Source organism: Schistocerca serialis, chromosome 3 (genome assembly GCF_023864345.2).
Source record: "Schistocerca serialis cubense isolate TAMUIC-IGC-003099 chromosome 3, iqSchSeri2.2, whole genome shotgun sequence".
NCBI classification, from domain to species: domain Eukaryota; kingdom Metazoa; phylum Arthropoda; class Insecta; order Orthoptera; family Acrididae; genus Schistocerca; species Schistocerca serialis.
The window spans coordinates 281,173,029-281,186,192 of record NC_064640.1 but is presented as its reverse complement, the minus strand read 5'-3'; the positions used below and the strand labels follow the sequence as shown (position 1 = coordinate 281,186,192).

The 13,164-nt window shown below is 41.5% G+C and overlaps 1 protein-coding gene across 1 annotated transcript in view; it reads left to right on the top strand.

Annotated features, from left to right (window-relative positions):
- LOC126470787 (palmitoleoyl-protein carboxylesterase NOTUM) overlaps positions 1–13,164 on the top strand; it is a 338,465-nt gene that overhangs the window by 87,544 nt on the left and 237,757 nt on the right. The window lies entirely within an intron of this gene.

The following is a 13,164-nucleotide window of genomic DNA, read 5'->3' as shown; positions in this document are numbered from 1 at the left end:
AATGCACACTAATGCACGTATTTGAACCCTACGTCACCGTACCAGTACCACCACCCAACGACAAGTCATAACACCAACACTACTAACAAAGCAAATAAGCAAAGCACTGTCTCAACATAATTCCTATAAATTTGAATACTCATATCGTAAATACTTTTCCGTCTACACTGGCTCAAGTCGCGAAAGTATAATTACAACCATCGTCTACTTCCCTTGTGGTGGTTGACTATCTAATGTTGCAGGTCCCTGGATACATTTTTACGTTTGAGTTGATCTTAGTTTTATAAACGACGAACAAAACTTTGAGTTATGTTCGTGTGTTACAGATGAGTAAAAGATTCAAAAAATCTTGCGCCACTAACGCCTCGTTTAGTTAGTGTTACCAATATATTAAATAAAATCGAAAATTCAGAATCATTCGCCTAACTCAACACTCCAAAACTGCTCACAAACTGCCCACATTCAGCTACTTTAAATCTGATGGCTTGTAGTGTCTTATGAATCAATTCGATATTTATACGATTTCCAGCGACAATGAAAGCCAGTTTTCCAACATGATCCAACCCTTACAGATTTCTGGTTTTGTTTGCATGAAAATCACTTATATAATATATTGATTCAACTGGTCTGACATGGAGATAGAATAGCTAAACACATACAAAAACGAAAATCATTACAAAAATGTCAAAATTAAAACTACACTAAATGTGATTCATATGTCTATTAGAAAATAGCATTTTAATCGTAGATTACACATCTGGATGTGAATTTCGTAAATTATTGATCTATTTGTATCAATGTTTTAACTAACAAAATATTGAACCAAGAGATCAGAAAGCTCGCAGAGCAAAATTTTATCTACATTGTCAATTGTGAAAGAGATATCAGGGCAGAATGTGGGTGCTGAACATATTTACCTCCTTTCTTTGAGAAATTAAACTATTAGTGATATTATATTTGTACAAAAATTTAATAATCACTTCTTGTCAACAGCCAGCAATTTAAATTAAAATTTTATTGGTACAGGCAAATACACAGAACTTTTCAAAGCTGCTGTTCCGAGGCAATTAAATCTCGTGTAGCTATAAAAGCAAGCAGAGATGATAGTGAATCAGTTGTTGCCTGATGAAAGAGTAAATAATTCCATGGATATGATGAAATTTCAAGTAGAATTATGAAGACCAGTCTGCCATACCTTAGTTCCATACTCAGTCACATATGTAATGTGTCTTTTACGTGAGGTCAGTTTCCGTACGGATTCAAGTATTCGTTAGTGAAACTGCTTTATAAAAATGGTGAAAGAGATAATGTAGAGATTTACCGGCCATCTTCTCTGCTGCCAATGTTTTCAAAAGTTTTTGAGGAAGCTATTTATAGGTGAGCAGTTACTCATCTCAGTACAGATAATTTACTGTCAGAATCGCAGTTTGGTTGCATGAAAGGGATGTCAAAAATGGCTCTCAGCACTATGGGACTTAAGATCTGAGGTCATCAGTCCCCTAGAACTTAGAACTACTTAAACCTAACTAACCTAAGGACATCACACACATCCATGCCCGAGGCAGGATTCGAACCTGCGACCGTACCGGTCGCGCGGTTCCAGACTGAAGCGCCTAGAACCTCTCGGTCACTGCGGCCGGCAAAGGGATGTCCACAGAGACAGTAGCTATTTTCTTTGACTTAACAAAAGCGTTTGATTGTGTGGACCATGCAATACTTCTGCATAAACTGTAACATTATGGGTTTAGAGCAAAAGCTCAGCAATTGTTCACTTAATGCCTGGAAAGTAGGAAGCACAAGGTTGCCCTCCCCCATCAAGAAATATGGAAGAATTTAAATCTCACAGCCGTCGTGTAGAGTTCGGTGAGGGTACGGGGGGGGGGGGGGGGCACAGGGGTCTGTTCTTGGACCGTGCACACTGAACTTAAATAAATGTAACATACTGCACACACATTGGGAAAGAAAGCCACTACTTGACGAGTAGACTATTGATGGCAAACTTTGGGAAACAGAACCCACAGTAAAATATCTATGAGTATCCATCCAGAGCAATCTTAAGTGGAATGACCACATATTACAAATAGTAGGAAAAGCAGATGTGAGACTGAGATTCAGAAGAAGAATCCTAAGGAAATGTAATTCATCCACAACAGAAGTGGCTTAAAAGGCATTTTTTCGATCTTGAGTATCGTGCATTAACCTGGATGCTTCACTTTTTCTCTCAGGCAGTGTAAATACCGATGGATTACATTTAAGAACAATTTAAATTGGGACCATCAAACAGAAAATGTTGTTTGGAAGGCGAACCAAAGACGCTGTTTTGTAGAAAGAAGATTTAGAATATGCAGTTACTCTATTGAAGGGACTTTCTACGCTACATTTGTCCGTCCCTTAGTGAAGTGTTGCTGTACAGTATGGCATCCTTACCAGACGTGATTGACGGAGTACATCGAAAAAGTTCTAAGTACGCCAGCTCTATTTGTATTATGGCAAAATAGGAGAGAGTGTGTCATGGATATGGTACGGGAGGTAGGGTGGCACTCATAAAATATTTTGTTGACTCCCACTTACAGGAGTTAAGATGGCCATCGTAATAAAATAAGGGAAATCACAGCTCGCACAAAAGGATTTTGGTGTTCATTTTCTGCACCTACTATTCGAGACTGAAACGGTCGAGAAATAGATTGAAAGTGGTTCTATGAACTTTCTACCAAGCAATTAATTGTTCATTCGATGTAGATGTAGATGCAGAATTAGGAGCGACTGCTACCAAATTACAAAATGACAGATACCTCTTTTTAATCTTCGCTTCATCAAGAAACTGCCAACAATTATAAATTAGTAATCTACGATGCGAAACTTCAAGTTCTGACAATCATTGACGAACAAATAAGAAAAAAGTGCACAATGCCCACCTGTGAGACACTCATGAAATTTGCAAAGTAATTGTCAGCTCGAAACAGTTTAAGAAATCATGGTTGCAAAGTGTTAACACGATTTATTTACAGAAAAATGGAAGCATCTGTAGAAGCCGACCTTGCGAAAGATCAGTCTGGGTTCTGAAACTCGCGAGGAAATACTGACTATACGAAATACCTCAGAAGAAAGGTATAAAAAGGGCTAACCTAAGTTAGCAACATTTGTAAATTTAGACAAATCTATTGACACTGGTGACTGGAGTACACCATTTGGAATTCTCAAGGTAGCAGAGATCAATTACAGGGAGCGAAATGTTATCTACGACTTCTCGAACAACCAGTCTGAATTTATCGGAGTCAAAGAACAAGAAAGAGAAACTGTAGTTGAGAAGGTAGTGAGACATATTTATAGCCTATCCTCCATGTTATCCAGTCTGTACAATGAACAAACAATAAAGGAAACCAAGGAGAAATTTGAAAGGAGAATTAAAATTCAGTCATAAGAAATTTTTTAAAAAATTGAGGTTCGACGATGACGTTGTATTTTCTTTCAGAGAAGGACTTGGAAATTCAGTTGAATGAAAATTAAAACAATTAAAACAAGGATGATGGAATCTCGTCAAATCAAATCAGGTGATGCTGAGGGAGTGAGATTAGTAAATGAGAGACTAAAAGAATCACATGAGTTTTACTAATGGGTAGAAAAATAGTTGACGACATCCGAAGTCGATATTCGACAAAAGAAGGAAGTACAAAAATGCTCATGGAAATTCAGAAATACATAAATAAAGTCATTTACGAAGGAAATAAATAGGAAGTGTAGGGAAGCTAAGGTGAAATGGCTGCATGAAAAGTGTTAAAAAAATCGAAAAAGAAATGATTGTCGGAAGGACTGACACAGCATATCGAAAAGTGAAGGCATGGACGGCAATATAAAGTGTGCAGTGGGTACTCCACTGTTGAATGCAGAGGAGAGAGCGGATAGGTAGAAGGAGTACATCGCAGGCGTCTTAAGGGGGAGAAATTGTCTGTTGACGTGATAGAAGGAGAAACAGGAGTTGACAGGGAAGAGATAGCGACAAGGGCAAGAATAATCGGAGAATCAGGCTAACAACTCATGCATCCAAGTTGCTGACAACAATAATATACAGAACAATGGAAAAGAAAATTGAGGATCTGTTAGATGACGATTAGTTTGCCTTTCGGAAAGGTGAAGGCACCAGCGAGGCAATTCTGACATTTCGCTTGATAATGGAAGCAATATTGAAGAAAAGTCAAGGTATATTTGTAGTTTTTGTCGACCTGGAAAAACCTTGAGACAGTGTAAAATGTTGCCAGCTGTTCGAAATTCTAAGAAAAATAAGGGTAAGCTATAGGGAAGACGGGTAATATACATTATGCACAAAAACTAAGAGGGAACAATGAGACTGGAAGACTAAGAACGAAGTGCTTGGATTAAAAGACGGGGCTGTAATCTTTCGCTCCTCCTATTCAATGATAGACGAAGAAGCAAAGACAGAAATAGAAGAAAGGTTGAAGAGTTCGATTAAAAATCAAGGTGAAAGGATATGAATGATAAGATTCGCTGTGACATTGCTATGATCAGTGAAAGTGAAGAAGAATTACATGATCTGTTAAATGTAAATGTCGTGTGACTAGGGCCTCCCGTCGGGTCGACCGTTCGCCGTGTGTCTTTTGACTTGACGCCACTTCGGCGACTTGCGCGTCGATGGGGATGAAATGATGAAATTTAGGACAACACAACACCAAGTTCCTGAGCGAGGAAAATCTCCGACTTGATAGCCTGTCGCGCTGACCACTCAGCCACCGGGGGCGGACACAGCATCGGTTGAAAGGAATGAACAGTCTGATGGGTGCAGAATATGCTTTGAGAGAAATTCTATGAAAGGTGAAAGTAATGAGATGCAACAGAAATGACAAAGCGAGAAACTCAAGATCAGAATTGGGGAGCACCATTTAGATGAAGTTAATGAATTCTGCTCCCTAGACAGCGAAATACCCCTGATGGACGAAGCAAATAGGACATAAAAAGCAGACTACCACTGGCAAAAAGGACGTTCCAGACAAAAAGAAGTCTACTAGTATCAAACATAAGGACTCAATTTGAGGACAGCGAAATACCCCTCATGGACGAAGCAAATAGGACATAAAAAGCAGACTACCACTGGCAAAAAGGACGTTCCAGACAAAAAGAAGTCTACTAGTATCAAACATAAGGACTCAATTTGAGGAAGAAATTTCTGAGAATGTACGTTCGGTTCAAATGGCTCTGAGCACTATGGGACTTAACATCTGTGGTCATCAGTCCCCTAGAACTTAGAACTACTTAAACCTAACTAACCTAAGGACATCACACACATCCATGCCCGAGGCAGGATTCGAACCTGCGACCGTAGCAGCCGCGCGGTTCCGGACTGCGCGCCTAGAACCGCTAGACCACCGCGGCCGGCTGTACGTTCGGAACACAGTATTGTATGGTAGTGAAATATGGACGGTGGGAAAACCGGAAGAGAATCCAAGCATTTGAAATGTGGTGGTACTGCAGAAGAATGTTGAAAATTAGGTGGACTGATAACATAAGGAATTTGGGAGATTCTCCGCAGAAGCGGCGAGGAAAGGAATATATGGAAATCACTGACAATAAAAAGGGCCATGTTATAGTACATTTGTCAAGACATCAGGGAATAACTTCTGTGGTACCAGAGGGAGCTCTAGAGGGTAAAAACCGAAGACGAAGACCGAGACTGGAATACGTCCAGCAAATAATGGGGGATGTAGGTTGCAGGTGCCGTTCTGAGACGAAAAGTTTGGCGGAGGATGTAGGTTGCAGGTGCCGTTCTGAGACGAAAAGTTTGGCACAGGAGAGGAATTCGTGGCGGACCGCATCAAACTAGTCAGAAGACTGATGACTCAAAAAAATCCGAAGTGGTAAGTATGCAAAATGCAGACCAGCAATGGCAAGAAAAGTGTTACTAAAAAGATAAATTTGTTAACATCAGATATAAGTTTAAGAGTTAAGGAGTCTTTTCTGAAAGTATTTATCTGTAGTGTCTCTCATGGAACTGAAATGTGCAAGCAAATAGACAGGACAAGGTGACTATAGACGCTTTTGAAATGTGGAGCTGCAGAAGAATGCTGAAAATTAAACAGGTGGACTGGATAATTAATGATGAAGTACTGCATCAAATTGGGGCGAAAAGTTGTGGGACAATTTTTAAAGAGGGGATCCACTGATAGAAAATTTTTAAAGCTGCTGCCCTTACCTCTCGATCTACATCTACATCCATCTACATCCATACTCCGCAAGCCACCTGACGGTGTGTGGCGGAGGGTACCTTGAGTACCTCCATTGGTTCTCCCTTCTATTCCAGTCTCGTATTGTTCATGGAATGAAAGATTGTCGTTATGCCTCTGTGTGGGCTCTAATCTCTCTGATTTTATCCTCATGGTCTCTTCGCGAGATATACGTAGGAGGGAGCAATATACTGCTTGACTCCTCGGTGAAGGTATGTTCTCGAAACTTCAACAAAAGCCCGTACTAAGCGTCTCTCGTGCAGAGTCTTCCACTGGAGTTTATGTATCATCTCCGTAACGCTTTCGCGATTACTAAACGATCCTGTAACGAAGCGCGCTGCTCTCCGTTGGATCTTCTGTATGTCTTCTATCAGCCCTATCTGGTACGAATCCCACACCGGTGAGCAGTATTCAAGCAGTGGGCGAACAAGTGTACTGTAACCTACTTCCCTTATTTTCGGACTGAATTTCCTTAGGATTCTTCCAATGAATCACAGTCTGGCATCTGCTTTACCGACGATTAATTTTATATGGTAATTTCATTTTAAATCACTCCTAATGCCTACTCCCAGATAAGTTATGGAATTAACTGCTTCCAGTTGCTGACCTGCTACTATCCGGAACGTATCGTTGTACATGCTTAGGATTTCCGACATTGGCGGTTAGTACAAACAAAAATGGAATTGACAGCTAAACCCTCTCAAATGAGGCTTTTCACTTCCGCGTCGGTAACTTCTTCCACTGTGTGATTTTTAACACAGCAATGACTTTCCGCGCAACATACGTTGTCAACAAGTCACAAATTTCTTACAAAGGCAAAGCACTGGAGTCGTCTTGTGCGTCCAACGTCCACAATAAGTGTAACTTGTCAGGGGACGATTAGGGTAAAAATATAAAAATTGACAAAAACGTTGTTGATCTGGTGAGGGTTTCCCAAGGGCCCGAAAATGACTCTTCAATTATTGCTGTAAGACTTTCCATTTCTTTGAGATTTCAATAAGACTGTTGGTGGAGGAAAATGCGATGGCGCTGAGGGGTGATGGTGTTTTTGATGTTGTAGCTACTGTCCTTGCGGTTCTCACCGAAACAGTGTCAGTTGCCCTGGTGATGTTACCCTTTAGCTTCTCTTTCTTTATGAATAAACTTCTGAATGTTCGGATCAGTAAAGCAGTGTGTCAGGCTGTAAGCCTTCTCACTGTTTCCGTTAGCGTGCAACACGTTATTTATTTGTTGAACAGAAATACTCACAAAAACTTTTCAAAAATGTAACAGGACAGTCGTAACACAAATGACAGTTGCGGATACAGACACAATCTAGTCTGTAATGCTGGCTGACACTTCATAGTGTAGCTGCGCTGTCGTATCATAGGGCAACACACCCGTGAAGAAGACGGACGAATCCGTAGTCACACTGACAGACGTGGCACAACCAGGCTACCGTATCACTGGGCACAGTTTTTGAGGAGCTAACAGCTAAATCTGTATTCGTACGTTGGTCGACGCAGATGAATACTATGGCCCTCGACCTTTATTTGCAGCGTTAAAAGGAGCCCCGACAGTAAAGAGGAATTGTCAGGTGACTTCTTGTAGTTGGCCGCTTGTATAGACACCGTGGGCAGATCTTCCCTGTCACGTAAATGATAATTACGCTGGCCGGCGTATCATTTCGAGATGTAGAGGAGACTACACTCAGAATTTCTGTGTGGAATCTAAAGAAGGGAGAGATTCAGCTGTTATTGTTGTTGTGGTCTTCAGTCCAGAGACTGATTTGATGCAGCTCTCCATGCTACTCTATCCTGTGGAAGCTTCTTCATTTACAAGTAGCTACTGCACCCTACATCCTTTTGAATATGCTTAGTGTATTCATCTCTTGGTCACCCTCTACGATTTTTAAAGTCTACACCGCCCACCAATACTAAATTGGTGATCCCTTGATGCCTCAGAACATGTCTCACCAACCGATCCCTTCTTCTCGTCAAGTTCTGCCACAAATTCCTCTTCTCCTGAATTCTATTCAGTACCTCCTCATTAGCTCCATGATCTACCCATCTAATTTTCAACATTCTTCTGTAGCACCACATTTCGAAAGCTTCTATTATCTTCTTGTCTAAACTATTTATCGTCTACGGTTCAAATCCTTACATGGCTACACTCCATACAAATACTTTGAGAAAAGACTGCCTGACACTTAAATCTGTACTCGATGTTAACGAATTTCTCTTCTTCAAAACGCTTTTCTGCCATTGCCAGTCAACATTTTATATCCTCCCTACTTCGACCATCATCAGTTATTTTGCTCCCCAAATAGCAAAACTCATCTACTATTTTAAGTGTCTTATTTCCTAATCTAATACTCTCAGCATCACATGATTTAGTTAGACTTCATTCCACTACTCTCGTTTTGCTTTGATTGTGTTCATCATATAGCCTCCTTTCAAGACACTGTTCATTCCGTTCAACTGCTCTTCCAGGTCCTTTGCTGTCTCTGACAGAATTACAATGTTATCGGCAAACCTCAAAGTTTTTATTTCTTCTCCATGGATTTTAATTCCTACTGCAAATTTTTCCCTTTGTTTCCTTTACTACTTGCTCAATATACAGATTGAATAACATCGGAGAGAGTCTACAAGCCTGTCTCACTCCCTTCCCAACCACTGCTTCCCTTTCGTGCCCCTCGACTCTTATAACAGGCATCTGGTTTGTGTACAAATTGTAATTAGCCTTTCGCTCCCTGTATTTGAACCCTGCCACCTTCAAAATTTGAAAGAGAGTATTCCAGTCAACATTGTCAAAAGCTTTCTCTAAGTCTACAAATGCTAGAAACGTAGGTTTGCCTTTCCTTAATCTATCTTCTAATATAAGTCGTAGGGTCAGTATTGCCTCCCGTGTTCCAATATTTATACGGAATCCAAACTGATCTTCCCCGACGTCGGCTTCTACCAGTTTTCCCATTCGTCTGTGAAGAATTCGTATTAGTATTTTGCAGCTATGACTTATTAAACTGATAGCTCGGTAATTTTCACACCTGTCAACACCTGCTTTCTTTGGGATTGGAATTATATTCTTCCTGAAGTCGGAGGGTATTTCGCCTGTCTCATACATCTTGCTCACCAGACGGTAGAGTTTTGTCAAGGCTGGCTCTCCCAAGGCTGTCGGTAGTTCTAATGGAATGTTGCCTACTTCTGGGGCCTTGTTTCGACTTAGATCTTTCACTGCTCTGTCAAATTCTTCATGCAGTATCGTATCTCCCAGTTCATCTTCACCTACGTCCTCTTCCTTTTCCATAATATTGCCCTCAAGTACGTCACTCTTGTATAGACCCTCTATATACTCCTTCCACCTTCATGCTTTCCCTTTAAAACAACAGCAACGCTCTGTCTCACTCCACTAGACGTCTCAGTGTTTAAGACCCTCGCAGACGAAAGAGACAGATGTTACAGAGAAGTTCTGCCTATGAGGTACGGCAAAATGAGGCGAAATTCGGCTTCATGTACATAAGTTTTACAGAGATGCCAAAAGAGCGCCTGCTAACCAATTCGCGCCTACTACGGGCAAGATATTACAATGTCTCGTCAAGGGCGGGAATGGTAGACTACTGCAGGTGCGAGGTCAAAATAAGAATCAATCGTTAAATCAGTATACAAAAATAACCTGTTGATAAGGAAGTGAACAGTAACAGATACTAGTGATAAGGTCGTCTGCTGACAAGAAACGATTTATAATATGCAGATAAAACACAAAAAAGTATATGTATACGTGGTACACCTTGTTTCTGGAAAAGATGTTTTGTGTCAGGTTGTGCCGTTCGTATTATTAATCAACTTAATATACTAATCCAACGGTATATGACTGTATTTGCAGATGAAGATAACATCTCGATATTCCTCTTGAGCGACAGACGAAATTAACTAAGCTGCCTTCAGCCTGGATGACATTTTACCATTGTGACAATTCCCTCTCTGCAGAAGCTTTTCCACAAGACATACACACCTGGCCATTAAAATTGCTACACCACGAAGATGACGTGCTACAGACGCGAAATTTAACCGACAGGAAGAAGATGCTGTCATATGCAAATGATAAGCCTTTCAGAGCATTAACACAGGGTTGGCACCAGAGGCGACACCTACAACGTGCTAACATGAGGAAAGTTTCCAACCGATTTCTCATACACAAACAGCAGTTGACCGGCGTTGCCTGGTGAAACGTTGTTGTGATGCCTCGTGTAAGGAGGAGAAATGCGTACCATCACGTTTTCGACTTTGATAAAGGTCGAATTGTAGCCTATCGCGATTGCGGTTTATCGTATCACGACATTACTGCTCGCGTTGATCGAGATCCAATGACTGATAGCAGAATATGGAATCGGTGGGTTCAGGAGGGTAATACGAAACGCCGTGCTGGAACCAAACGGCCTCGTATCACTAGCAGTCGAGATAACAGGCATCTTATCCGTATGGCTGTAACGGATCGTGCAGCCACGTCTCGATCCCTGAGTCAACAGATCGGGACGTTTGCAAGACAACAACCATCTGCACGAACAGTTCGACGACGTTTGCTGCAGCAAGGAGTATCAGCTCGGAGACCATGGCTGCGGTTACCCTTGACGCTGCATCACAGACAGGAGCGCCTGCGATGGTGTACTCAACGACGAACCTGGGTGCACGAATGGGAAAAAGTCATTTTTTCGAATGAATCCAGGTTCTGTTTACAGCATCATGACGGTCGCATCCTTGTTTGGGGACATCGCGGTGAACGCACATTGGAAGCGTGTATTCGTCATCGCCATACTGGCGTATCACCCGGCGGGTATGGGGTGCCATTGGTTACATGTCTCGGTCACGTCTTGTTCGCATTGACGGCACTTTGAATAGTGGACGTTAGATTTCAGATGCGTTACGACCCGTGGCTCTACCCTTCATTCGATCCCTGCGAGACCCTACATTTCAGCAGGATAATGCACGACCACATGTTGCAGGTCCTGTACGGGCCTTTCTGGATACAGAAAATGTTCGACTGCTGCTCTGGCCAGCACATTCTCCAGATCTCTCACCAATTGAAAACGTCTGGTCAATGGCGACGGAGCAACTGGCTCGTCACAATACGCCAGTCACCACTCTTGATGAACTGTGGTATCGTGTTGAAGCTGCGTGGGAAGCTGTACCTGTATACGCCATCCAAGCTCTGACTCAATGCCCAGGTGTATCAAGACTGTTATTACGGCCGGAGGTGGTTGTTCTGGGTACTGATTTCTCAGGATCTATGCACCCAAACTGCGTGAAAATGTAATCTCATGTCAGATCTAGTATAATATATTTGTCCGATGAATACCCGTTTATCATGTGCATTTTTCTTGGTGTAGCAATTTCAATGTCCAGTAGTGTAGCTATTGTGTTTCAGACTTATTCAAGTTAACTTAAACCTTCCATAATTTAACAGCATTTGTTTTCATAGTCGTCTTACAGTAGTGGCCAAGAAAATTTATTATCAATTCACTCAGTTGTCACGTTGTAATTGTCTGCCAACCGCTTTCACCTTTACCATTTACGTTAACAGTTCAGTACAGTTTATTCAGTTATTGAAAACTGGGAAGTTAGATCCATCGTATCACTGATATCGAGGTCGTCAGGGACGAAACAATAACTCAATTGGATGCGGATGGAATGCTTAAGATGCTCCAAGGTCGCCTAAAAAGATTTAAGAGATTATGTAGACTTGCTCCGTCTGAACATGAATCCAGACTCACAAAAAAAAAAAAAAAAAAAAAAATCTCATTGAATGATTTAGATCAGTTTATGCGATCGAGTGGTATTCTAGACACAATCCTCACCCTTATAATTCAACGAGCTTACTTATGTACCACTTCTATCAGTATCTAGTAATGTAGTGTACTGCTTGCAAGATAGCGTTGCGCAAACACTATCACGTGAAAATGTGTATTGAACTAATTAATTGCTGGCCAGAGTGGCCGAGCGGTAGGCGCTACAGTCTGGAACCGCGCGACCACTACGGTCGCAGGTTCGAATCCTGCCTCGGGCATGGATGTGTGTGATGTCCTTAGGTTAGTTAGGTTTAAGTTGTTCTAAGTTCTAGGGGACTGATGACCTCAGAAGTTAAGTCCCATAGTGCTCAGAGCCATTTGAACTAATTAATTAGACGATTGACTTGTACGAAGATGATTTGAGAAGTCTGGTAAAAAAAAGCAAGAAAAAATGTTTCTTTCGTAAACAGCTCACCTTACTTTTCGACATAGTCTCCTTTGAGGGATATACATTTGGTGCAGCGATCCTTCAGCTTTTCCGTCCCATCGGAAAAATAGATTCTGTCAAAATCTGCAAAATACTCGTTAACTGCAACTATCACTTCCTCGTTTGATGAAAATTTCTTCCCAGCAAGCCAAGTTTAAAGGTAGGGATCAGAAACAAATCGCTTGGGGCTAAGTCGTATGAACAAAACCAATTCAGAACCCAATTTATGTTCTTTCACTATTGTTATCGCTGATGTGTGAGATGGTGCATTACCATAGTGGGCCTTGATCATTTTTCAGCCAACGCAAGTTTTAGACGATCCAGTAATGAAGCATAACAGGGCCCAGTTGTGGTTCCGCGTTTTGCGAAGTAATGTATGAGGTTGGGAATCCCAAAAAACAGTGTTAATCACCTTACGAGCTGACGAAATGGTCTTTTCTTCCTTCGGTGCATTTTCACCACCCTTTGTCCATTGTTTTGATTGCCGTTTTGACCATGATGTAAAATGATAGATCTAGGTTTCGTCAACAGCCACAAATCGGCGCAAAAACCCTTGCGGGTTGTGATCTAACATCTCCAGACATTGTGTTGAAACGTTGTTCTGGATACTCTTTTGGTCGACTGTGAGCAATCGTGGCACCCACCTCGCACAAAGCTTCTTCGTAAACATTTCTCCATGAAGA